The sequence below is a fragment of the Varanus komodoensis genome, unplaced genomic scaffold, assembly GCF_004798865.1.
Source record: "Varanus komodoensis strain SLA01 unplaced genomic scaffold, ASM479886v1 scaffold19, whole genome shotgun sequence".
Classification (NCBI taxonomy): domain Eukaryota; kingdom Metazoa; phylum Chordata; class Lepidosauria; order Squamata; family Varanidae; genus Varanus; species Varanus komodoensis.
The window spans coordinates 18,679,039-18,705,487 of record NW_025335550.1 but is presented as its reverse complement, the minus strand read 5'-3'; the positions used below and the strand labels follow the sequence as shown (position 1 = coordinate 18,705,487).

The following is a 26,449-nucleotide window of genomic DNA, read 5'->3' as shown; positions in this document are numbered from 1 at the left end:
AAGATGTATGGAATTTAGTTATCCAGCAGCTTTTACATTTCTCAAATGTCCATTTCAGATTTGAAGAAGATGGCAGGGGGAGGGGAATACTTGAAATGTGTTTGTTGAGGGGATTTTTTCTAATGTATATTTTGAGAGGAGATACATCTTGATTCTTGAGCGAATGTATGTTTGAAATGTGTATTTAAATATATTTTTCTTGCTGAATTGTTTTTAAGGCAGCCTAAAGTGGAAATGGAAAGAAACAGATTCATTATGGGTGATCATTTGCAAAAATAACACAAACCAGAAAAAGACAATTCCCACAAAGATTTTTGAGACTTCAAGGTATGGTGGGCAATTTCTGGGAAGCTCTGGAGTTCTGGAAAAAGGGAATTGAGCCATTTTTGACTTTTCTGATCAAGCCCTGGAACCTTCCAGGCCTAATTAGACTTATGCATCCAGACATCACAAGTGAGACAAACTTGTGTTCTCTCCAAGCCAGGTTTACGAGTTATGAAGTCTGGAGCTGCTGGTACCCAGAACAGCCAGCTAATAATAGCCAGGGCTAAATTCATCCCCTGTTACAGATAAATGCAAGAAAATGGTAATAAGACGCTGTGAATTAAGAAAGCAATTCTCTGAACTGTTTTAATGTTGTTCTATTTAAAATGTACCCACTTCAAGGAAGATGAATTGTAGGAGCCAAAAGTAAGACAATTCCAATGTTAAAGCAATAAATTGACACAATCACCTTTCTTTAGCAATCCTAGACTGACTTACCATTGAATCAATTGTATGCATGTCCCTGAAAAGGCACAAGTTGCAGTTACTCTGATAGACTGGTTCCAGTATTCAATTTCCTGGGAATCCCATTGGAATCCATGGAATTTTGGGAAGACAATGCACCAAAGCTTGCACATGTAAGCACACACTTCTTACAAAGTGATAATCTCAAAGATGATCAAGGTGTGGGAAATCTCAGGAGTTATAAAATCCCCAAAGAAGAAGTTGAAATTCATGCCAAAATAGACTGTATAAACCAACACCAGCATCGTAAATGAAAAGAATACAGGAAGCCTGTACAAATACTTCCTATAATTGGGAGTTAGCATCCAGCATCTCACGTGATCAGGAGAAGGACTGAAATATCATGCAAAACATGAATACTGCTCAAGAATACCTCCTCATACAGTGTTCATCTTGAACATTGCTATTGTTATAAGACAGGAAGTTTGACTGGCCACAGGAGAGGAGAGTTAGTATACTGCATAGTAGCCTTAGCACACTGGCCATCTACCTTCCTTTAGTCAGACTGATTTATCTCAGTTTGTTTAGTCACAAAGTTGTGTCAGACCCATCAGGTCCCCATGGACAACATTCCTCCAGGCTCTCCTGTCCTCCACCATCCCTCGGAGTCCACCCAAGCTCACACGCACTGTCCCAGAGACTCCATCCAGCCACCTCATCCTCTGCCATCCCCTTCTCCTTTTGCTGTCAATTGTTCCCAGCATCAGGGATTTCTCCAATGAGATTTATCTCAATAGCCAGCCTCATAAATGCATAGAAAATGTCTGAATGGGACTCTTACTCCCTCTCCCCCAGCTAAGGACAATATAATATTGCAGGGCCCCTCAGCTTTTTGCACCTTTTGAGATAGCAGGGCTCCCAGAAGGACGGTAAAACTCAGCAGTTCCCTCCTAGCTGCTGAGGAATTAGCACGTGCATGTTCAATCTTAGCTGCAAGGTGTTGCTACTAGCCTTGGTCCTGAATGCAAGGCAAGACTCTCCAGGCTCGTGCCTTCAGAACTGTCCAGGGTCCTGACCTGGCTCCAGTGCAGAACTCCCCCGATTTCTGTACTTCCTGGATCAGGACTTATTATTTCAGCCCGAACTAGGCAAAGTGCAGTTCTTAATGGTGGACAACCTACAGTGGAGGACTGAACTGATAGAAGCGGCAACTAAGTTAGACTATCTCTGGGCTCAGGTCTGGGTGATTCAGATCAAATCAAGGCATGCTGTGCATCCGCTTTGTGGAATGGGAGCAATTCCAAGCTGTCCACCATGTACCTGTTGTAGCATGACCCTACGTTGGGTCATCCTGCTGCCTCTGTAACCAAGAGGAAGAAAGGCAGTATCTAAATGCAATGTAATTATTATAATTATAATCACCATCTGGCCTCCTTGCTTTGATCAGCAACTGCTTATAGACCAAAGGCAGTCTAGAAATACTCTCATCTTTTGGCATCCTTCAGCCCCACAGCACATCTGCTGCAAATCCTTTAAACCACATTCTCGGAGGTGGAACTCATGGACCTAGGCAGCACTCAGACTTTTCTCTTGCAGCAGGGTGGTCCAGCCCTTTAAAGGTTAATAATAGCACTTGGATTTGCACCCTGAAACAGGCTGGAAGTCTGTGCAGATGGCAAAGCGCTGGTGTGACATGGTTATATGCTATCACTAGTCAATGTATTGTCATTGAACATTCTTAATGCATGAACGGGAGGAGTGTTCTACACTAGTCATTTGCCATAAAGGTTAATAATAGCACTTGGATTTGCACCCTGAAACAGGCTGGAAGTCTGTGCAGATGGCAAAGCGCTGGTGTGATATGGTTATATGCTATCACTAGTTAATGTATTGTCATTGAACATTCTTAATGCATGAATGAAAGGAGTGTTCTACCCTAGTCATTTGCCATATGAGGTCGAGAAGTAATAATTATTTAATGGGGATGGGGGTGGGAGTAACATATTTCTTATTAGATACAGCGAAAAAGGAATGAAAGACACAGGAGGAAAGGAATGACTTGTTGTCTCCCCCCCACATACATACACAGACTCAGGTGCGCATGCACACACACACACATCATAGGATTGGAGGCATTTTCTCTGGATTCAGATTCAGTCCCTCCAGTGCCATCTAGTCCACCTCCCCATCAAGTCCTGGCACTAAACAAGCCCTGAATAAACACCAGAGTTCAGCTATAAATCCCTGAAAAGTTCTGTGTTTATAAATTCTCCAAATGAAGAACCTTACAGAAACAATGGACATGGATCATACATCAAGAAGACTATTTCTCCTTAGGCTAGAAATGGAGAACTTCAGGCACAGGGGTCAAATCTGGACCTCTAGGAATACTAGCCTAGCCTTCCAAGGATTCCCAGAAGGCCACATCCTCTTCTCTTGGCCCATACAATTTACTCCAACCACTGATCATTTGGTGATTTCCCTGCTTTTTCACAGCTCTTCTCTCCCATCCCCAAATAATGAAATAGTTCAATTATGGGCAGTAAAAGTTTGAAGCTTAAAAATGCTTCATTATTTCAGCAGTTTCCCTAATTTGGCCTTGATATGGGTACTATTAGCATGCAGACTCAGAGAGCTCCTCCAAACATGGATTTGGCCCGTGGGCTGAAAGTGTTTCTGCACCTCTGTCTTAAGTCATTGAAATTCTACCATACACATGTATATTTCAGAAGTCGTCAAATTCAGTTCTTAGGAATGTATGTCTTCATTTGGAAGAAGGGAGGAAGGAAAGAGAAATGCCATAGGGTGTAAGAGGACACCCCACTCCTCACATCATTAACCCACACAAGGGAACTTGGCCAGGCCATCAAAAGGAAGGGATGTCCACACCTCAGGTATCCTCCTTCTCCACTCAATCTAGGAGTAAATGCTTGGAATTCAGATCGAAGGCACCCACAGTCATCCTGTTTCCTGTCTTAGCTTGTCCAGAATACTGAGTCTCCATGTACCAAAGGTGAAGGAAAGAGTCTGGGCAAGAAGGTTTATTCTTAACACAGGGGGCCCTCTGCATGAAACTCTGGTAGGAATGAGTCAAGCTCAATATTACACTGTGAATTCTATACATGTTCAGCATTATATCCCTCTGCCACCTTTCGGTTGCCAAATGGCCATTCCAACGTGACTTTTCAAGAAAATTGATGGCTGGGAACTGGCATGCTTGTGGCTCTTGCAGTGCATTTGCAAATGCTAAAGGACAAAGGTGTGTGCATAAATGCTTTGCAATTTCAGTTCTTATGACTACATTATAATAAGTTCCTGGTGACCAGCAAAAATACCAATTCACTGAGGTAAAGAAATGCAACCAAGAGTATTATCAAAACTCTCATTTTCCCCTTAAATAGTTTTAATGCAATTGAAACAAAGTGGTTTTTAAGGGAGCTGGTTGGAAAGAGATTTCTGATTGTATGTCCTTGAGTTGTTAAGCTTTTCCCCCTTTTGGAAAATATTTACTGTACTGTATTACAACTACATTAATATGATGAATGGATCTTTCCTAAGGGGAAAAACGAAATTAAACTAGAAAGAAACCAAACCTAATTGTATTGCATTGTGTATAATCTACCAGCAGGATTTCCTTCTTCCGCCTCAGTTCCCTTGCTTTGGTAGCACTTGCATTTTATCAGATTGTTTTTTCTTGAATGGAAAAATATTCAGACACAGAAGATGAATAGTAAAAGGAAGAAAAGTTTATAGGAATCAATTGGACAAACGGCACACTCATTTTTGGTACTACTTTTGGAGATGAAACTTTTGGAGATGGTTTCATTCTATTCTACCCCAGTTGTCCATTTGATCACACCCAGAAATTAGATGAAGGCCAGTCAAGAATGGGATTAGATGCCTGGGAAGAAGGGCAAACCCAACATTTTAAGAATTAAGCATTGAAAGTGTCCTGGGTGGATGGGCAAATGGGTCAGTACTGATTACACCCATGTTCACTTTTGGTCTCTCCCCAAATCTAAAGTTCTGTCCTTCCAGTCGATTAAACATGTGTGAATTTTTTCAAAGTTTTTATCAAACAAATTGGACCAAACTATCCTTTACTGGATGCCCAGCGTCATTTTTATTTCATGTCCTTACAGTGTGCTTTTGGTCTATGTCATTATCCTAGAGCATGAAGCACCTCCTGAATTATTTACACGAGATGGGGGGAAGCATCTGTAGCCACTCTGGGGTGCCCACAAACCTAGATGTAACTTAGTTGCCAAGCTAAATTTGGCCCTTTTGACATTCCATGGTCACCGTGGTTTGCCAAAGTGGTTAAATTTAGCTTGGAAACTAAAGCCTAACTAGTGATGTTGACTGTGGAGGGGGAGATGCCCTTTTGGTAGCGTGGTGCCCTGTGGATAAAAATGCCCCTTAGGCCTCCAGAAGTTACATAGTTCAGAGGAGACCCCTCTGCACACATCAGCAAAAGTGAAGCCACACCATCTCTGCAGACGGAGAACCTATCTTGCCAACCTTCGGCTTAATGTGTGGATGTCAAGGTCAGGTCATGGTCCATCCGCATGAGAAGGAAGCTCTTATGAACCAGCTTCCTGAGTCTTGAAAGAAGGATGTTCAAGTCAGAGAAAAAAAATTGGCTAGTTGGACGCAGACAGTATGCTATTTCCTACCTTAATATTTTCCAAATGTGTCACTTCCAGTTATATTTTCTTTACGCTGAATATAAATAATGTTGGGCACAGAAGAGGGTATTGAAGTCTGGTATTCCTAGGTAAGCAGGCAATTCTTTTACAGCGACTGAAATATGTGTTGGTGGCAATGGGGGGGGGGGAGCAGAGGCAGGGGTGGCAACCTTGGAAATTGATTTAGATTATTTTAGGAATCTAATCAAGATATCAGAAACAAAGACGTCACAATAAATTTGTCGTGCTTAGGAGGTGCTGCACAATTCAGAACTTTGGATTGCTTGATGATGTCTAACATGCTGCAGGGCATGTTGCTTGATTGGATCAGTGATGCATTTACAAGTCCTGAGAGCTGCCAATTCACTTTGTTTCAGTTTTCCCTTCATCTTCAAAATGAGAAATTAAATGAACTGGATGCATTAAACACATTCCATAAATTAATTAAGATGATTTACACACATGCTCAGACCATACAAAGGCAAATTGAATTAAGGCTTGATAAACAGGTATGAAAAGAATGGCTCCTGTTCCTTCATCCTGGCCATCTCAGGGTGTGGCCACATGATTTAGTGCATTAGCAGTCCTCGAAATACGCAGAGAGCACGGGTGGCCTGGGGAAGCTTGAGGAGGGAGGCTGGAAGACTTCAAGGGTAATGAGGAGCTTTGGCTGTCATGTCACTATCCAACCCATAGGTGGCAGTGTTTCCTGAACTGAGTCACTAGCTCTGTAAAATGCTGCTGTTCTTGAATGTGTGTGGCGACACAGAGGTTCTGCTCAACATCCATTTCAGCCTGCCTTTCTGTCTAAAATAACTTTCAAAGTGTTTGCAAGGATGGAAGAGGCCCTCAAGGCTGTCAAGACCCCATCCCCTCAAGCCTTGCAGGAAGCAGAGGGCTCTGATGGGAAGGAGCTCAGGGAAGAACAGCCAGGTCTTATTTGGGACTCTCCTAGAGTACACAGCCTGAATCCTGCAGCGCAGTGGATGACTGCATTGCAGAGCCTCCAACTCCACAGCCTCACAGTTAAGAGCCATTGAACAGCCCAGTCAGCACACTACAGATCTTGTCAACCTACATAAGGCTTCAAGCGGCTTTATTTCCTCGCTGAGACAGCATCCTCCTATAGTTGTCCTAGCAGGTGAGAGCTTGAAGCAGCAGGGTCCAGTGGGAACTATCCAAGGTCCTGTTTTAATCTGCTTTCTGCATAGCAAGGCTCTGGTTTTGACTGGCCCTGCTGTGACTTGAATGTATGTGTCTTGATATGACTCCACTTCCCCTGCAAGCCTCAGGTAGCCACAGACAAATCTGGGGGCTTGACTTCAGAGGCCAGTGTTGGTCTTCTTCTCCCCTTCTGTTCTTGAGGCAGCCCCAAGGCCTGAATGCAGGCAGCCCAAGCCCTCATCTAGATATGGCCTTCCTTGCTCAGTAGTTCGTCCCTCTCAAAGGGTGGTGTTTTCCATTGCTCTACTGCACTGGGCTGATGGATTCCAAAGTACATGTGATTCATATTTAACCAGATGAGCCTGTTGTTCCATCTAGACATAGCTTCCCATGCCTACTAGTGCATGAGGTTGTGGAGAAATAATTTCCTGCAAACTTCCCAGGAGTACAACTCAAAATCCAATCCTTCCCCGATTGCCAATCGAGTCCCCTTACTTAGCGCTTTAGAATAAGTAGACCTTAATTTATAAATTAGCATGGTTTACAAGCTGTACCCAGAAAAGTGCAGAGTACAGCAAAGACCTTTTAAAATTCCCCTGTTACGGTGCCTGCATTTGCAGATACTGCAGGAAGAGGATATATGGGGAAATTCATTGCAGAAGAGGCCAAATACATCACCGGCAAAGTCATTTGCGGGGGATGCAAAACACACAGACGCACAAATGCACCCTAATTAATTTGCCGTGAGTAATCCTGGGTGGTCCGTTTCAGCAGAAAAATTAGAACAGATAAAAATGAGATTGAATTTTTATGTAAAAATGAGATAAAATTACCCAGATGCAAGTACAAATAAACAATATAAAATATGCAAGAGTAGACCTTTGAAATTATTTTGCAGTTTGCACCTCCTGAGGCTAATTGTTCCATCTCCTCTGCAATCCTTTAAGTGACAATTCACCCCAGCATTTCGAGGATCTGCTGAGGGAGTGAATCAGGGCCCAGATGAGAAATACCCCATTTGGGGTACCAGCTACTCTTTGAGTCCACCCTCACCTCCCACCCTGTTACACTGTGTTTCTAGGGATGTTTACTCAGAAGTAAGTTCCACTGTATTCTATCAGGCTTATACCTAGTAGGTTTGTCTGGACAGAAGATTTGACTAAAACTGGAGTTGTTGTATTAATTTTAAAGAGTGTGTGATAATTTGCCAACTGAAATGTCCATTAAGATTGCCACACTTTACATTTTTATAAAGGAACTTCACATTTCTAATTATTTTGTGCCACATTCCTATGGAAATAATTTGAAAAATGTCTTTGATTTTGCATCCCACGAAACGCTCATTTCTTCACTTCAAAAGCAGGGAAATAAAGAAAAGTAGCTTGTTGCCCTCTTCTGAACCCTTTCCAGCTTGTCTGCATCTTTCTTAATTTGTGGTGCCCAGAACTGGACACAGCATTCCAGATGATTAGTGTTGAGTAAAGGGGAACTAGTAGTTCATGGGATTTGGAAGTGATACTTCTAATAATGCAGCCTAAAATAGCATCTGCCCTTTTTGCAGCCACGTCACATCGTTGACTCATATTCAGCTTGTGATCTACAACAATTCCACGATCTTTCTCACTTGCAATATTGCAGAGTCAGGTATGCCCCATCTTGTAACAATGCATTTGGTTTCTTTTCCCTAGGTGCAGAACTTGGCATTCATCTCTGTTGAATTTCATTCTGTTGTTTTCATTCCAGTCCTCCAACCTATCAAGATTACCTTGAATCTTCTTTCTGTCTTCCAGGGCATTAGCTGTCCTGCCCAGTTTTGTGACATCTACAAATGTGATAATCAATCCCTGCACTTCCTCATCCAAGTCATTAATAAAAGTTTTGAAGAACACTGAGCCCAGGACAGAACCCTGTGAAACCCCACTTGTTACCTCTCCCCAGTTCAAGATGGTGCCATTGAGGAGCACTCTTTGAACCTGATTTTGCATCAGCTGTGGATTCCACTGATCCATCCAGCCCATTTTTAGCAGTCATGGGGCAATTTGCTGAAGTCAAGATAGACTATGTCCACAGCATTCCCACAGTCCATCAAGGAGGCTACCCAGTCAAAAAATGAAATCAGATTAGTCTGGCAGGATTTGTTCTGGAGGAATCCATGTTGGCTTCTCCATGCAGTGATCACAATCAGTAATTGTTTTTGAGGTGTTTGCAGACTGACTGCTGTATAGTCTGCTCCAGATTTTTCCCAGGGACTGATGTCAGACTTCCCATGTTCTTCTTCTTTTCCTTTCTTGAAGATAGGGACAAGAGTAGCCTTTCTCTAGTCCTCTGGCACTTTCCCTCTCCTCCATGCTTTCTTAAAAATAATAGACAGTGGTTCTGGGAGTTCTTTCACCAGCAACCCAATTAGATGACCTTTGACGATTTGCCTATCACTCTTGAGCTGCCATCCTGTTCCTTCAGCTTGTACTTCCCCTTTGTCAGGAAGGTCATAGATCTTCTTTTGGGAGAAATTGAGCCAAAGTAGGGGTTGAGCCTTTCTGCCTTTTCTTTGTTATCTCATATCATTCTGCCATCCACATTGAGTAGCTGAACCCACATTTCTTTCCTCTGTCTTTTACTTCAGACATATCTGAAGAAGGTGAGTTGTTGTTGTTACTTTTAGTATCCCTCACTAGCCTCAGTTCATTCCTAGCTTTAGCCTTCCTGATGCCATCTCTACACTTCTGTGATACCTGCCTGCATTCTTCCTTTGTAGCCTGGCCTTCTTTCCACTTCCTGTATGTGTCCCTTTTCATTCTCAGATCATCTCTAAGCTTTCTGTGAAGCCACATGGATTTCTTCTGTTGTCTTCTACCCCTTTTCCTTGCTAGGATTGCTTCTACAGAGGGAAAGCAGGAAGTATTCTCTGACTCATATTTTGATTCAAAACGGATAAATTTGGAAGTCTGTGATGCTCACCTCTTGTTTTGAAGCAGGTGGGAGAAACCTCTGAAGTTCTTCTCAAACTTGCCTCAGGAGAACATCACAGCCATTGCTACTATTCACAGATCTCCCACGTTATGTCTAATTTGGTTCTGGATTGGTGCTTTTTTGTGCTAGGGCTGTTTAGGAGAGACATTTATAGAATCATTTATGTCTTGCTTAGTCACATTTTCTCTGGAAGACTTTAGCTGAGAAATCGCACAAAGGAAATGGTCCTATCACATATTAGTGTCACTTGATTTTTTTAATTTTTAATTTGTCTTGCTTTGTCACAACAATAAGATGTCATCTCTGATAGCATTCCCACACAAAATCACAGTCTGGAACGGCTGGTTCCTGTTTGCTTGAGGTGGGGAGTAACTGCAATTAATATCTTTGATATCATGAGAAAATATATGTCAGTATGATTCACCTGGAACTAATCACTTTTAAGTCCCATTTTCCCTGCTTAGGAGAGTTAGACATATGCTCAAAACTCTGCTCTCCAAATCCATTGGAGTTAAAAAGTGCTTAACTTTAAATGGATCATACCCACAGTTCATTAACTCGATTTTGCATTGTCAATTGGCCCAACAGTAAAACTCAACATCATCTGGAAAGTTCTTCTGCATGCACTCCATTGAAATGACTGCTTATCCTTGCACCTGCCATTTGTTTGAATGGGGCTTTGTAAAAATCATTCCAGTAGATCATGTTTATGAAAGAATACATCTTCAGCAAAGGACTATTGTGAAAACACATCAGTTGAATTAACTTCAACTAATTTAACTGAAAAGGGAAGCATGGAGCTGTCAGTTTCTGCTTCTCTTGGTTCCTTATTTTTCCATTCTTAAATTTGATTCATCCTTAAACCTCTAGAATTTAATTTTTAAAATTTGCATGAAAAGTCATAAATTGGTGGACATTTCTCCTAATATATGCATTTTGCCCAATGTACACATTATTTCATGCAATTTTTCTAATGCAGTGCATTTCCCCATAGTTTTCTCTCATATTTGTACATTTTTATTAGTATGGAAAAATACCATTGCCAAATTTAGAGAAGTGCAAACTTTGAACAATAACTGAGGTTTGTTTGATGTATTAGTTCAAAAGGGAGTATTTAGGTATGGTCACATGAAAAGGTGAACTGAACAACTTTGCTTTCCACGTCTATATTGAACTGCATCCAGACAATAAACTCTGAACTGTATGTATGGTTAGAAAGAGAGAAAAAGGAAAAATGAACAAATTTTGTATTTCTCTCAAAAGCTCCCACACTATGGGTGAAATGTTGAATGAAATAAAAGTGTTTAGTGTCTCTTTTTGAAGCACTTGTTGAAAATGGTGTCTCCACAGGGAGACTTGTATTAATGATCTATGTTACCAGGGCAGCTTGAAAAATGACTAACGTGCCTCCATTGTTGTTGGACGTGCTGGGGACGAGGTAGGGAGAAGCTGCCGAGAAGCTGGTGGGAAATGGCCACAGCAAGCAGGGGCTATGCTGGTTCTGGTGCAGGAGGCTTCCTGGGGACGGTGACTTTCAAAGGCAGCAGAGAGGAACAAAGCTGGAGGGTGCATTGCTGTGTGCGTGACAATTTGATGTGGGAAGGAGGACGGATTAATGGAGCAGAGGGAGGCTTTCCATCCTCTCTGTTACAGACCTGATCTCTCTCTCCCTCCCTTCCTCCCTCCCTCCCGTGATGTTCTCCTTTTCCATTTAGGCCACTTGATTACCCTGTGCAAGCAAACTGCTTTCTTTGCATTGCTGTGTGCAGTTTAAGCATGTCTCTGGGTCTGACTCTCTCTCCTCCTCCTCCTCCTCCTCCTCCATGGAGTTTTCCTGTGTTGCAGCCCTATTCATTTTTATTTTAAATGCGTTGTGCTTACCATTACGCTTGTCTGGCAGTTGAGACCGATGGGTAATGCTTTACATTTGTCAACGGGGCTGCCCATTTGCTAACTGTCAGCCTCATCCCCCAAAGAGGCCTAAACCATTTGGAATTCTGCCGGCTGCTCAGTGTGTGTTTCCTTATTCCTCCATGGGTTCGTTCATTCGTTCGTTCGTTCGTTCTTCCTTCCTTCCTTCTTGGTAGGTCATCAGCAACTTTTCAGGAACTTTAAATGGTGTCACACCATTATTTGCCATTACTTTATAACTGCAAGTCTGATGACCTCATCTCAACAGAAAAGGAGTTTAAAATAGCTGCTGTTATTACTTGGGAAGGGGGAAGCATGGCAGAACATAAGCTCTTTTTTATTTTGGCAAGACAGTAATATGTTGATTTCATTAATGATGACTGTCACTTGAAAGTGGATTTTTAAGCTTTGCATTACAAGGTCTGAGACTAAAGGGTTTTTTTTTTTTTTTTAAGAAAAATAAATAAATGCATGGCCACTTTTCCCTTCCCTTCAGGAATTTCAATCAGGAGGAAAAACAGTATGCAACAACAACAGTATGCATCCGTCTAAAATAACAAAAGTATGTTATTATTTTAGATGGATGGTCACAAAGGACACTTTTAAGCATTTGATCTTAGAAATAAGGTGTACCTTAAAGGAACCCATCACTTCTTTCAAAATCATTGCCAGAAACCCATCCAAATGTACAAGATGGAACAAGACAATTTTTTCAAGTTTAACTTTTTATCTTGAAATCCCCACATTCAGTATGTCAACTTGTGGGGGAGGTATCTGATTCTATTTTTTTTAAAATGTGTTGTTGTTGTTGTTAGTCGCAAAGTCGTGTCCGACCCACTGCAACCCCATGGACAATACTCCTCCAGGCCTTCCTGTCCTCCACCATCCCCCGGAGTCCACCCAAGCTCACGCCAACTGCTTCAGTGACTCCATCCAGCCACCTCATCCTCTGCCGTCCCCTTCTTCTTTTGCCATCTATTGTCCCCAGCATTAGGCTCTTCTCCAGGGAGTCCTTCCCTCTCATTAGGTGGCCAAAGTTTCATCTTCAGGATCTGACCTCCTAAAGAGCAGTCAGGGTTGATCTCCTCTAGGACTGACCGGTTTGATCGCCTTGCGGTCCAAGGGACTCGCAGGAGTCTCCTCCAGCACCACAATTCAAAGGCCTCAATCCTTCGGCACTCAGCCTTCCTTATGGTCCAGCTTTCACAGCTATACATTGCTACTGGGAAAACCATAGCCTTGACTATATGCACTTTTGTTGGCAGGGTGATGTCTCTGCTTTTTAGTATGCTGTCTAGATTTGCCATAGCTTTCCTCCCCAGGAGCAAGCATCTTTTAATTTCTTGGCTGCAGTCCCCATCTGCGGTGATCTTGGAGCCCAGGAAAATAAAATCTGTCACTATTTTACCCCATGGACAGTACCAAAAAGCAAAAAAAAAAAAAAAAAAAAAAAAAGGGGGTGCCAATTATAAATACACGGAAAATGTTTCTCTGTTGTTTGGCCATGTCCTGAGCTGTGCAGAAAGCACAAAAGTCTTTGGTTAGGGAGAGGGTTGGTATCAGGGCTTGGCATTGCCAGGCGGTGGTGTGGAGGCTCAAACTCCAAGAAGGAGCCCTGGTCATCCCTCTGCTTCTCACAAATTCCAGAGCTGCCACTGGTCAGGATGAAGGTTTGTGTACTACTCAGATGTTGGCACCCACTATTATACAGATTACCAAGGTTTATCATTTCATGGCCAGCAAAGTGTAAGTCCCCCTCCTCTGCATTCTAAACCTACCCTTTTATCTGATCTTCCTCTTGTCTTTTCCTAGGACTCAAAGATTGATGGATGAGCTAGGCACAATTTGCTTCCACAAGCCAGTTGACCCACAAGATATGGGAGGTAAAGATCACATCTGCTACTCTTCCCCCTGAATTCCGGTGCATCAAAGGAGCATGCCCATTTTTACACTCCAGTCCATGGAGGGAAAGACTGCATTTACATGTTTGCTTTTTCTAAAAGAGCCTTTTCAAAATGCACAACCAAAGAAGCACTTTCCCCATTCAAACATCAACAGCAAACAAAACTTGGAAGCAACGTGAATTGAGCATCGAGGTGGAAATTGGAGGATCACACCAAGCTTGGATCTCACTGATTTCCCTATTGTGACTTCAGATTGTGTTGGAAAAATAGTAGAGGATATGAATAGATAGACTTGCAGAAGAACTTGTTACTTATCTAATACTGCATTGTGGACATTTCTCTGTCTTTAAAAATGATATTATTTTACTGATAGTATGACTATATATATAAAAAATAAGCTATAAAAATAAACAGTGGGGGGAAATGGAATAGACTCTCTTGTTTGCTATGAAGTCTATATGGAAAGCAATAAGAACAAGATGAGGTTAGAATCAATTTTCTTGTAAAGCAGGGGATGGCTGCTCCTTGTTTTTAGTGTTCTAATTTATGCACACAAGTTTATTACCTAAGCAGGCCACCCAGTGCACAGAAGAAATTGAGCACAGGTCTTCATTAAAAGGGTGATGGCCACAGCAGGAGAGTGTTTTAGAAGTTCATTGTAGGAAGAAGCAAGAGGAAGCAGGGAGAAAAACACTGAACCCTAATCCGCAGCCATTCTAAATTCTAACAGCATTGCTCCAACATTTTAGTGCCTTATTAATCTGCTGGCTTTATGCTATCTTTAAATGCACACAGGGGAGAGAAGATGTGTGATAGATGTGCTAAAGATGTGCCTTCTTTTTCTTTTTCTTTTCTTTTTGCATTTCTGTTAACTATAAAACATGCACTGTTTTAATTAAGTTGCTTCCAACTAATTCAGGTGCTCTATAAAAATATAATGAAGCAATTAAGATGTGTTCCATGTGACTGAGACACCTTTTTTTTTTCTTTTGCAAAATGCAAAAATGGAGTGTAAAGGTGCTTTTTCTCCCCCCCCCCTCCCAAAAAGGGACTGCAATGCAAAGGAGGCTGGGGAAAATTGAGAGAGATCCAGGGGAGGAAAACAACATCGTATTATACATGTGCCTAATTCCTTTGCTAAAAGGTGACAAGCACAAAGTCATTTTGGGGCTTATTTCACAAAATAACTTCAGATTTCCTCTCTTCCATCTCATCCATCCCAAAGGCAGCCTTCACCAGCATTTGTGTACAAAAGCTCAAATGTGAGCTAGATTGTTGCTCAATAAACTGACCTTGGGATGCCTCAGTGGAAGGGCCCTAAAGTTATCCAGCCTCTGCAGTCTGGTTTGAACATGCAGCTGCCTGAAGTTTTGTCTTGAATGTCCCCTGCATCCAGTACCAGGCTCTGCAGTTTGTGTGGTGGAAGAAAACACACACACTCCGCTTGCAGCACAGACAAACGCTTTCTTCAAATAAGATCATTGAACTTTCTTGAAGGACGGTCTTCTGCTGTACTGGCTTGCCTTCCCTCTGAGGTTGTCAGAGGGACCCTTCCCTTGTGCCCACCAGTAAGGGTGATTAGGCTGCTGAGTACAAGGGGGGGGGCTTTTTCAGCAGCGACCCCACATTTCTGGAATTGGGCCCCCTTTTTGCATGACTTCAGGAAAGCTCTGAAGAGCCAACTATTCTCTTTTGGCTCTTTCCCAATTTGTGGCTCTTACTGGCATTAACTTACTGGAAGAGAGGAAATCTGAAGTTATTTTGTGAAATAAGTCCCAAAATTACTTTGTTTTTGTCATCTTTTAGTAAAGGAATTAGGCATGTTACTAGTATTAACATACCAGTACTTAAAAATATTTTAGAAACTTTTAATATTTATTACACACACACACACACATCCCACCTTTTTCCTTTCAAGGAACTCAAGGCTTACATAATTCTCCTCCACCTGTCCATCTTATCCTCACAACAACTCCATGAGGTAGGTTAGGTTGATTGTCTGTGACTGGCCCAAAGTCGCCCAGTGAGCTCCATGACTGTGTGGGAACTTGAACCCAGATCTCCAGCATCCCATTCCCACACTCTTACAGCACACTGGCTCTCAGTTTTATTCAATGGGTCTGCATCTTTATTTGTTTTGATCATATTATGCATTCTTTTTATCTTGTACGCCACCCTGAAAGTGGTTTCTTTTAAAGACAGCCTCTATTTTTATTTGTCATTAATTCCAAGTGTCTTTTAACAACTGAGTGCGAAACTGACTCACAGACTTGCAAGGGGCCATTTAGGCCATGGCGTCAAACTCCCCCTGGTGAATCCAGTGTCAGGCATCCCCGACAGACAGCTGCCCTGTTTCTGCTAGAAGACCTCTTGCAACGGAGAGCCCACCTACTCTCTAGACACTTGAATCTATTGTCTGACTGCTCTTACCACCAGGAATACAGGATATCTTGATCAACAGTGCTAGGCTGATCCATGCATTGTTGGAACATTTAAACTGGCTCACTTGCTAAGGCTCAATGTCTCTCCTGGCAGAGTTGCTTCCCTCAGGGATGCAGCCTGAGAAAAGCCAGAAAAAGGCTGCTGCATGGGAAGTGGATTACAATGTATGGCTGTGAAAGTTGGAGCATAAGGAAGGCCGAGCGCCCAAGAATTGAGGCCTTGAATTGTGGTGCTGGAGGAGACTCCTGCGTGTCCCTTGGACTGCAAGGCGATCAAACCAGTCAGTCCTAGAGGAGATCAACTCTGATTGCTCTTTAGAAGGCCAGATACTGAAGATGAAACTCAAATACTTTGGTCACCTAATGAGAGGGAAGGACTCCCTGGAGGCGAGTCTAATGCTGGGAACAATTGACGGCAAATGAAAAAGGGGATGGCAGAGGATGAGGTGGCTGGATGGGGTCACTGAAGCAGTTGGTGTGAGCTTGGGTGGACTCCAGGGGCTGGTGGAGGACTGGAAGGCCTGGAGGAGTGTTGTCCTTGGGGTCACAAAGGGTTGGACATGACTTCGCAACTAGCAACATGGGAAGTGGAACAAGCTCAGTGTATGTGTATGGGTGTGCGCTTTGCACTGCTCTGCTCTGCTCTGCTGTGGAAATGCAGCTTTAGAAATTATGCCAACTGCCCTCTGAAGTTCTTGACTCCCTCCTGACACCACTTCTGTTGTGTCAGCATCCTCCATGAATTCAACTACTGTACTATACAAAATAATTGTATTATATGGCAGATAAAACAAGGATATATGCATCAGATTATAAATAACTTAATTTTCCATGGGAATTTTACATCTTAATCTGCTGGACTATCACTTTCACTTAGCCTCTGAAACAAAATTATGTTATTGTATTCCCAGGTATAATTCAATAACTCATCCATAAGGAAATGTCAGGTCATATTTGCAACAATTCAGGGGCCATTAAGCGAGATCGGAAGGTCATTCTGTTTGAGCATTGTAAATGAACCTGTCCAGGAAAGTTTGGGTTGGGAAAACCAAGGACTCATTAAACAACCCCTTTCTGCAGTCCTTGGCAATAGCCACTCAATGGCGATTGCTTCACATTCTTTGAAGTTTGAAAGAGAATTGAACACAATGCAAAAACTTATTTCCTTTTTGATCGAGTCTGAGAAGGGATGACATTTTAACATATTCTCCTTCTGCAAGCCTTACTGTCTCACAAAGCACTATGAGAAGTAAATACTAGAAGGGGAAAGTGATATGAGAGGGATCCTACACTGTACTCAAATTACGCCATAGTGCATGCGATATCTGTTTTCAGAGACCACACTTGGATTTCTAAAGCAAATGTTTCTGACTGTCTCCTTGGACTGTGACTGGTTCTGCTGGTCAGCTGCCGAACTGTTTCAATGAAAGGATCCTAATGTTTTCCCACATGTACTTTCTGTTTCCAGGAATGGTGTGTGTGATGAGCTTAAGGCTAAAATGGTAGCAGTAAGTAGCCTTCAATGTCAAAAGATCAGGGAGAAACAGATCTGTCTGCAGGTGCAGCTCCCATGAATTGAAGGAAGGCCTACTGCGGCTCAATGCAGACAGGTCCAAGATGGGGCTAGCAGGTTGTTCTTTGGAGTCACTGGGGCAGTGGATGTGAGCTTGGATGTGGAGGGAGCTTGGAGTCACTGGGGCAGTGGATGTGAGCTTGGGTGGACTCCGAGGGATGGTGGAGGACAGGAGAGCCTGGAGGAATGTTGTCCATGGGGTCGTCATGGGTCGGGCATGATTGTGCGACTAAACAAACAAACAAACAAGAGGTTTGGGAGAGGTGATATAAATATCTATTTCAAGAGAGTAGAGTTGCTTTGGTGCAAAAATAGTGGGCAGACACAATGCACACTGCACATTGTGAGAACAAAGAAAAGGTTCTGGTCTTAAAATGAGACCAAATGAGTTGTAGGCTTGAGATCCCACATACGGATTGATGGATCTGTCAGTCTTACCCTGCCAAGATCACCTTGTTTGTTTGTTTTTAAAGGTGATTCTACCACTTTTCCACGTGGAGCTGCATTTTGCTTTGTGTGAACATGCGGGCCTGGGTTGCCCTTGCTCATTTAATTGTGGATAATTCAGAGGCACAAGCCCCCATCCTCTAAAAAAGCAAAGATCCAGAGAAAATAGATGTTTTGGGGGCTACACTCTCAATTCCTTCCTTCCAAGCAGGATGCCTGGAGCGGAATATGGGGGGGGGGGTGGCGGCAACATTGAGGGGAAATCCCTGTGCATATGGAGGTAGTCACATTTTATATATACCAAGTAAAGCTCCAAAAATGCTCTAGAAATCAAATGGCAAGGCAGAAATGGTTTGTCCTGGCTGCACAGAGGGAGCGCTGTCTTTGTCTGCTGTCCCCCAAGTGATGCTCAGGTACTTTGGTGGTAGTGACAGTCATCTGCTAGCCATGTGGCTGCATCAACAAGCTTCCTGGCCCTCTCACTAAGCGGCTCTCTAGGTTTCTGGCTTGCCTATGGCCCGTTGCATCACGGACATCATGCTAAGCCATGGAGGTTTATGGAAACCCTAAAACAAGCTATGGCTTCTTGGGGTAGCTTCAAACCACCTGGAAGCACACTGAGGTACAGCAACATGATAAGTCATCATAGCTGCACCACATCTAAGCTTGTCATGCAGACCCAGCCCCTGTGCTCCTAGGAACCCTGAGGATCCTTGGGGGCTTCCTCAGGAAGAAAATTAGCAATGGCAGCCGTACTCCACAGGAAACCATGCTTCATCCTAGCTCCTCCCAGCAATGCACGGCCATTTAATAATTCATTCATTGCTCTTCTATGCTGGCCAATAGTCAAAGCCAAAGCCTTAAAATACAGCAGGGTTAAACATCAAAAGATGCAAACATCTGAAACTATTTGGAGTTATTTAAAACAATTAACAACAAAATATCAGGATCCAGTAAAACAACTAACAATGAGAAACCTCATCATATGTTGTCAAATGTGTGGAGGTTGCAGGGAGAAGCTTGGGTATAATTTAAGATGTGTTCTTAATATGCCTTGACCAATGGGCATTTGAACTGAGTGTGCATCTTAGAATACATCCCAGAATTCCCAGGAGTATGCAGAAATTCTCTTCTAGACCTGCCGGGGTTCCACAGACCACATGATGTGAAGTGGATTCCCTGAACATAGGTAATTTTAAAATGACTGGGCTGTGAATTATGCATTTTATAGCATTCTGCTGATTCAGATAACCTAAAATCCAACCTGTGTATTGCTGCTTTAAATAAGGAAGAAAATGAAAGATGGAACTCCATTTCCTACCGATTACTTTGCTTATCTCCAGGCAATCTAGTTGTTTGTCAGAAGTTTCATCCTTTTTTAAAATTTGCTATGATGAGATTTCCATCCCGTTTTTGTTTTGCTTTTGTAAATGTCTTTTCTTCCAACATTTATAAATGAAAAAAGTTAAAAAAAAAAAAACATAATGGCAGCTGAATCCCTAGTTAGCATCCATTTATTCAGGATGATCTTTCATGTATAGAATTATTTGGTCTGATTTAAGACACTAACATTTCCAATTTGGCCCCAGTTTGGGAACTGTGCTTGTTGTATTGAGCCCTGTGGTTAAATAGTGGCTAATCAGTATTTATGAACAGGGTTTTGGATGTCCCCAAAGAGCAGCATTTTTACAATGAAGTTAGAAAAGTGTTTCCTACTTTCCAGAAACACCAAGGTTGCTAAGCTTCAAGAATACGTATCGTACATTAGGGTGGAATAGATTTTTTTCTCTCCCCCCAGTTGCATTTCAAAAATGTGTAATGAAAATGCTGACAGTAATTTAAATGGAGTATACATTCCTTATACACATTAAAGCTATTTGTTAAATGTTGTAATTACTATGCAAATCAAGTGCCACACTTTAAAAAATGGCAGTGAATTGAGCAAAGGGGGTGGGGGAGACCCACTTGAAATATGGACTGATGTAGAAAAGAGAGTGCCTTAATTTGGAAGTTTGCTGCCCCGCTCTATGAGCGCCTGCTTTTGACTTACCCTCATCAGGGTTCTCAGTTCACACACTCCAAAATAAGGTCCATGTTGTGAGAACATTTGTTAAAAGTGACACAGTGTGTGTGTCAGAACATTAACAGTGCTTTATTAGGATACATTGTCCTTGCAAAACCTGAAATTAAGCTGCTTTTTGCAGTGATGGCAAAAATACATACGGAGAAAGATCATAAATAAGAAGGTGGTCTTTGAATTAAGGAAGAGGTAGCAGCTCTTAGGTCCGATGAAACAGGAGGCCTTATCTAAAGCCACGGCGGGGCAGTGGTTAGAGTGTTGGACCAGTGACAAGGGAGATTGGGTTCTAGCCCCACTTAGCCTTGGGGGACTTCAGGCCGGTCACGGGCTCGCAACCTAAAGCTCATCCTCACTGGGTTCTGTTGGGAGGATCAAAGTGGAGAACCGTGAAGCTGCCTTAAGATCCTTGCAAGAGGAAGAAAAGGCGGTGGGAAAAAAGAATAGCATGGATGCCATCAGGCTGCGTGCGAGACAGTCCCTATAGGAAGGTAAGGATGTCTATCCAAATAGATCCAGATAGAGCTTTATGAGACGTTTGCTTCTCTTCATTTTTGATCAGGTTTTACCTGGTTGATAACTTCCAGATTGAAGACAGACACAAACACAATCCGTGGCCAAAGTCTCTACATTTCTCAGCTTACGATGGCATTTGTGGACTCGAAAATATAAGCAACAACCTGTGTCCATTTGAAAAATGCACATAAATGTGTGCACAAAGGCAGGAGAAGAAACTGTAGGCTTCAGAAGTAAACACCACCAGTGCATGCACTGGGGAAACATGCACAGATTTTCATGTGAAAAAGGGGTTTGCAATCGGATGGCTTTATTTATTGAATTTGTTGATGAGGCTTATGGATTTTTATGTTTTGTTTTATTGTCTTTTAATTGCTGTAAACTGTCCAGAGAGACACGTGACTATTTCGTCAGTGTATAAAAGCTTGAAATAAAAAAATAAATAAATAAAATGATGGGACTTGAGGTAGAACTGAAGTAGGGGATGGATGAGCTGGCATTTCACTGGTTCGTACATCCATAGATCCAGAGTTAAGCAAGAGCAACTGAGCATGTGGAAATGGGCTTCCTCCTCCCCCCACCCCCACAGCAGCCCTCCCAGCCCCTTGACAATAAAGCAGAGGGCATAATATCTTGCTAAATGGGGTGAGTGATAGTGTGGGAAACTGCAGAAGTCTGGTGGGAGGACCTCAAGAGGTGCCTTTCTTCTCAAGAAAGACCCTTCATAGATTCAACTCATGGGGTGGAGTAGGATGCTGGGCAAGATTTTTATATATACCTGGAGGAAAGTTGTCCATGGGGTCATGAAAAGTCGGACACAACTTTGAGACTGAACAACAACTCTCTCTCTCTCTCTCTCCCCACTCCCATATATACAGTATATATGTAAATATATATAATTACATTGCAATGAGTAGAACATTTCATTGGGTTCAATAGAACTTCATCTCAGGTAAGTACTTGTAGCCCAAGTACATCAGCAGGCTTTGTGATTGTGGTAAATCAAAATAAATACACAGCAGTAATGAGCCAGATCAATGACCAGGGGATGGCTTTTGTTCTGTGTGCCTTTCTAAAACTCAAATTTGGTGCCAAGCAAAACCACACTTCATGATAAGGAAAACCCTAAAATCAGTGTAAGTTATGCAAGGCACATTACTTGTCTTATTATGTATAATTATACATTTTAATGATTTTGTCTAATTAATTTTGCTTTTGGGGGGCATCAGAAGGAGTTATATACAGATCATTGGTCCTTTGAGCTCTGTATTGCCTGTTAGCTCAGTACTGTCTGATTAGCAGCATCTCCAGAGTTCCAGGCAAGCACCTTTCCTACCACTGTCTGAAGAGGCCATGGATTCACCCTGGAGTCTTCTGCATTTGAGGCATGTTCAGTACCGCTAACCAACAGCCCTTCCCCATAGCGCCATGGGAGTGAGTGCCCTGGTGAATTCCTCCTTCTCCTACAATGGATAATGGACTTGGTGCCTTGCATGCAAGTTCCTGAGACAAAAGCAGCACAGCTTTCTTCCAGGTAGGGACCCGGTTCAGAGACATCGCTGGCTGGTCTTTGAGTGCCTTTAGCAAGATATCCCTGGAGGCCTCTTACCTTCTCACCCCATGGCCTGTAGCTACAACTGCTCCTCATCCTTGTTCTCGTAAGTGTTCCCTCTCGCTTGCTTGGCAGGTAGAGAGCCAGGAATCAAGCAGCTGGGGGCATCTCCTGTATCCCCATTCACCACCTCCATTGTTCTGGCCAAGTGGGAAGCCCATGAGCAAGTGGCTGCAATGGTGAAGACGAGGAGCAATTTCAGCAAGCCCCTGCCAGAGGGTCCCTGCTGCAGCATCCTCCCTTGACAAATGCCCACCCGTGCTTACCTTTGATGCTGATCCCCAACAGCAGCTCTCGTGTCCTGTTTCTTGGCTCCACCTGGATGTCTCATTGACCGCTGCAGCATCAGAATGCTGGGCTGGGCAAGCTTCAGCTGATCCAGCTGCTCTTCTTGTGGGACAGATTGTCTGGTCTCCAGTGAGGGAGCAGATGCAAGGAAGTGGAGGAAGAGGCCTTGATGGTCTGAACCAATATTCAGCTTGTGGGTGTGCTTGGCCTGTCTCTCCCATTGCGAGGCCAGGAGAACCTGCTGTGAGTGCTCTTCTGTTTGACGTCTGCCCTCACCCTATATTCCACAGAGAGATGACAGTTCTATTCATAGAATAGCCAGGACAATACTTTTGTCATTTATAATTGTTTCCAAAGCAGCTCGGTACGTTCCTTAACAACAGCTATAAAAAGCTTGCAGCAGTGTCTTTTATTACACTCCATAAACACGCTGTTTAGCAAACAAGCGTGGGCCAGTGTGGCCATTAGAAGCTAGAATATGCTCACACGGGCTTCATTCTTTACACGGTTTTGTTCTTTTGCTGTTTTAAAGTTAGAACTCTTCTGGTAAGCTTAAAGGAAGGTGAGACACGCTGTCAGTAGAGAGTAGGCAAGGAACCAATGCACGGTGTTGCAAAGTTCCTTTATGCCACTCAGTCTTTGGCCTGTTAGGTCACCGAGCACCTGCACTAGCTCTTGTTAGTTCACCATTTTCCTAACAGTGTCTAGAAATGGCAAAGGGCTGAATTAGAGGCCTGCAGATCTGGTACTTCCTGCCAGTATGACTTACCTCCCAGAACAACTCCGGGTGGCTTAAGTGGCTTCTAGGCCTGGCTCTGGTTTGCAAGCCTTTTGCAGTGCTATTGTGAAAATAGTGCCAGGAGAGAGTCCTGGGAAGTAGGAAAAGGGAAAATTGGCCTTCCCCTTTCGTCTCACTTGAAACAGCACCTCACAGTATAAGGTGGAACTTTACAGAAATCCCTCCTTCCACCACATTCTCCTTCTCCTTCTCCTCCTCCTTTTTTGACTGTGGATTTAGAATAGCTAAGCAGAGATGTAGGATATTTTAGAGGGCTTTCATTCCTAGAGCTGCCATAAGTCAGAGATGACTTGATGGAAGCAGCAACAACCAAAGGCCTCTGGCAATCTGAGACAGGAGGGCAGCTTTAACACCCAGTGCATAAGCAAATCACAGAGTGAAGGAGTCCATATTTTTGAGCCCTGCTTTAAACTGCCCACCCCTCTCTCCCCTCCTCCTCATCTCAGCTTGTCTTGACCCCTCTCTCCCCTCCTCCTCATCTCAGCTTGTCTTGACTGCTCCCTATATGTGGTCAATCAGGAAGTTCACAGGATCCTATCAGCACAGGGCAGCAGCAGAAGAGGGTGAGGAAGGACAGTTTTGGTCCCCAGAGAGGGTACCAATGGTTATTCATTACTCAGGTGACCATAAAGGGATGCTCTCTCTGGCTCTCTTGCTTGCTCTCTCTCGTTCTCTCTCTCTGGAAGAGGTCCCACAATATTTTCCTTTCTGGGCCAAGGTTATTTAGCTCTTCTCCATAGTTTAGTGGGGCTTGTTCCCAAGGCTGTGGCCCAGTACAAGGCATTGCATCCTCATCAACTGTGGGAAGTAGATGGCCTAACGACACAAGAAAAGCTCTGTCAGAGGGCTTGGTAAACTGTATGTAGAAAGCGAGGCCTTTGCATGGGGGTTTACAATGTGTGGCACTCTGGATGCTATCAGGCTACAAGTTCTATCATCCTGCAACGTTGGCTATGCTGACTAAGGATGATGGGAATCATAGGCTACATCATCTGGAGCTTGCCCAGCCGGAAATGGGCTTTGTGTGTCCTTTGCCTTGTAACTTTTGTGCGTGCGAGAGTGCAACTCTAGAACCTCTGGTGCTATTTGGGGTGCTTTTCAAAAATGCCTTTCTTTTAATTGCACAATCTCTGTAAGTTTTTCATACTTAGGGAGTTCCTTGAACATATAGAAACCACTGGCTTGTTTTTGTTTTTTGGATGTGCTCCCATTTCCAGGCAGTTGCTGGAATTGCTCCCATTTCCAGGCAGTTGCTGGAATCCAGGCAGTACTCCCATTTCCAGTTGCAGTTGCTTGATCTCCAAGGGTCACTATTCCAAGGAATAACATAGAAACCTATTAATACTTGAACCATCCGTACCTAAAAGGACAGTTTTGACAGCCTTCCAACTACTTTTCTGTTCTTTCAGTAACTTTGACTGTCCTTCACAAAAGCAAGTGCCCCAAAGGAACAATTCTTATCAGTTGGAGAAGCACAGGTTTGAAAAGAAAAGGAAAAGATAGGTTAACCCGGTATTCTCTATCCATAAAAGGGTTTTCTATCTGAAGTTAGTTTTGCAGATGTGCAAACAGTGGGATGGGAGAATGTGGCTAGCTTATTGTTTTTATTATTTGTTTGTTTATTTATTTCATTTCTCTGCAGCCAAAGCTCTCTATGGCACGGCTGGCTAGCATCAATCAAGAATATATTTCATGGTGGAATTATAATTCTTTCCTCAACCTAGTGCCTTCCAGATCTATAGGACTACAACTCCCATTAGCACAGGAACTATAGTCCAACACATCTGAAGGGCAACACGTTGGGGAAAACAACTGAAAGTCACAAACATACACAAATAGTATTAACCCCATCTTAATTTTCCATAGGCCCAATGTTGGCCAATTCATTAATTTAATATGAAATTCTGGAGCTGAAAATAGTTTTTTCTAACCTTTATATTACTTTTTCTATTTTGTGTTAATTTTCTTTCCTGAACAAGAAGGCAAGGGGGATGAGAAATGTTATTATTTTAATTATCATTACAGAGGCTCTTCGCTGCAGAGTTCAACAATAATTTTATTCCCTGCAGAGTTCATTTGCTTAAATACATGGAAGGAAACTCCAGAGTAGAAATGTCATTAAAATATGCTTTGCAGTTTATTATGAGGAAGAATTTAGCAACTCAAACTGTACAGGCCCAATATAATATTAGAATCATGGCCAAAAGCAAGTCTTGCAACATCACTTCTTCCACCTGTTGGATCCTACAAATGATAAAGGAATTTTCTGACTGCAGAAATTGTGTTACAGGGTTGGGATGTGGAGTCTGGGAAAGAAAACAGGGAACAGATGCACAATGCCTTCCCTCCGATGAGGACTAGGAGCCCTCCATATGAAAAGACCCCATGTAAAGTATGTGCTTCATAGTTTGCATATGCAACTTTCCTCCTATTTTGGTAGAAAACAGTTTCAGTGGCATTTAAGGTCGTGCCCTTGAACATGTGTCATGCCCTGGAGCGGTAGCTGGATGGACTTTCAGTAAAGCGTATTGAGAGATGAGGCCCTCCTCAGGAGTAAAGCTGAGCTGGAGAGATTTGCAAGAGGTGTGCTCCATCAGCTTAATTTTGCCTAGCAGATTGCTGTTGAAGGCAGAACAAAGCCACTCATCAGTCCTATTTCCTGCCTGTGTTGCACTGTGATAAGGAACAGGAGTTCTAAAGAATTATTCTACAATTCCCCTGATTGCAGAAAACCTTGTTGGTTTCTGGCATCCTGTTTCAGGGACCAAAACTCTACTTGCAAGCCACTGCCGCTGAAACCAAACCCCAAAAGAGCATCTGTGGGTGATCAAGGTATGGCTCTTAAAAAAAGGAAGTGAACATGCACAGATAGGCATAGGTTTAAGGCAAAGGAGACATCATATCAATTGGGTTTCCAATTTGCAGAAACATAAAGCAAAGAAGGGTATTTTTTTAATGGATACACTGTTTAGACAGATGACGCTTAGACTGTACTCATCATGAAGGGGAGGTCCACCCTACTTTCCTGCATTTATTGAGATGCTTAAAAATCTTTTTCTCAGACCTTTGTAATCACTACAGTGTGCTTTCAGTTTAATGGTGCAGCTAACTGAAAATATGTTTTTGAATTGCCCTTTCCCCCCTCCTCTTTTCTCTGTTTCCCCTTCTCTTTGTGCCAGATGGTCTCTCTTGATTGTCTTTTTATGATCTATCTACAGGCTTGTAAAACTAAAATAAACAGTAACACAAAAATCAAATTCTTCACTGAGCAAAGTTGAATCTTTCTGCCTGTATGAATTATGCAAATTAAGCAAATTTCTTCTCTCATGC

At 42.8% G+C, this 26,449-nt stretch overlaps 1 long non-coding RNA gene across 1 annotated transcript; it reads right to left on the bottom strand.

Annotated features, from left to right (window-relative positions):
* Positions 1-22,559, bottom strand: LOC123022225. Its single transcript, XR_006414498.1, has 3 exons — positions 22,299-22,559; positions 22,030-22,203; positions 1-223 (listed from the first exon to the last, which is right to left on the bottom strand). It is a non-coding gene; the product is annotated as an uncharacterized LOC123022225 (long non-coding RNA).
* Positions 22,560-26,449: the final 3,890 nt, after the last annotated feature.